This window comes from Fukomys damarensis, unplaced genomic scaffold (genome assembly GCF_012274545.1).
Source record: "Fukomys damarensis isolate Sample0158 unplaced genomic scaffold, DMR_v1.0_HiC HiC_scaffold_16, whole genome shotgun sequence".
Classification (NCBI taxonomy): Eukaryota; Metazoa; Chordata; class Mammalia; order Rodentia; family Bathyergidae; genus Fukomys; species Fukomys damarensis.
Window position 1 is genome coordinate 24,475,005 of NW_022900928.1, and position 1,071 is coordinate 24,476,075.

The following is a 1,071-nucleotide window of genomic DNA, read 5'->3' on the forward strand; positions in this document are numbered from 1 at the left end:
ATTATTATTATTATTATTATTATTATTATTATTTTGACAATATGAAGAAAAAGATAATTAGGGAGCTAGGTCTTTTACAGAAGGAGGAGGAGACCAAGAGATGAAGGGAGGGGAGAGAGAGGAGAAGGAGATGAAAAAATTAAGATGTGTTATGTACCAGTACCAATTTCCCATAAGAAATGTAGTAATCATTATGTACTGCAAAATGTCCTAATAAAAATGGGAAACCCCCAAAATAGGGGTTACAAATAGATAATTCCTTTTCCACATGAATGTGACTCTGTATTTCAACTCTGTGGTGTTTTTATATGTACAAGAAACTGACCAATTTAACTGCAAACATTTTAAGTGGTAAGAAAGGCTTCTTTTCTACCTTTTAATGATACTGTTTCTCCTCAATGACAGTATTTTCTTAATTACAAAAGTGCTCTGGTTTTTTCTTAATATAAAAACAAAATTTCACCAAAACTGACTTCTGTATATGAATTTCTCATTTCCACAGTCTATTTCAGAAAATATCTCATTGTAAGTGTCTAAAATTTTAAATTCTAAATTTCTATTTAAGTTTTAGGTTGTTGAGGTTCAAATCTTGCCTTTATCGTACTACCTTTGGAACTTTGGATGACTTAAATATCATTTCTACATCTCAATTTCTTTATTTATAAAATGGGAATAATAGTAGTACTTCCCTTTCTAGGTATATATGAAAAATAAATTTCCCTGAGACATCCAGCATAATTTCTTTTATATGTGATAAGTTTTAAAATGTAGTATTTTTATAATTATTTGTATTATTTTAGATTTCTGCTCACAAGGACCACTCTATAAATGTGATTTATGCAAAACAGATTAAGGAATTACTTACACTACCAATCTGTGTACTCATTTTTTCCTGAATTCTCCAAGATGTTCTGCTAATTTTTTTAGTCAGTCATGTATATGTTATGTGATTTTTATTAGAATATTATTATTTTGAGTGAAAAATTAGATCTATTTATCATATAATTGAAGTTTCTGAGAAGCATTGACTGCAATCATGAGAAGTAATATCCTACATCTGATTTTGAATGT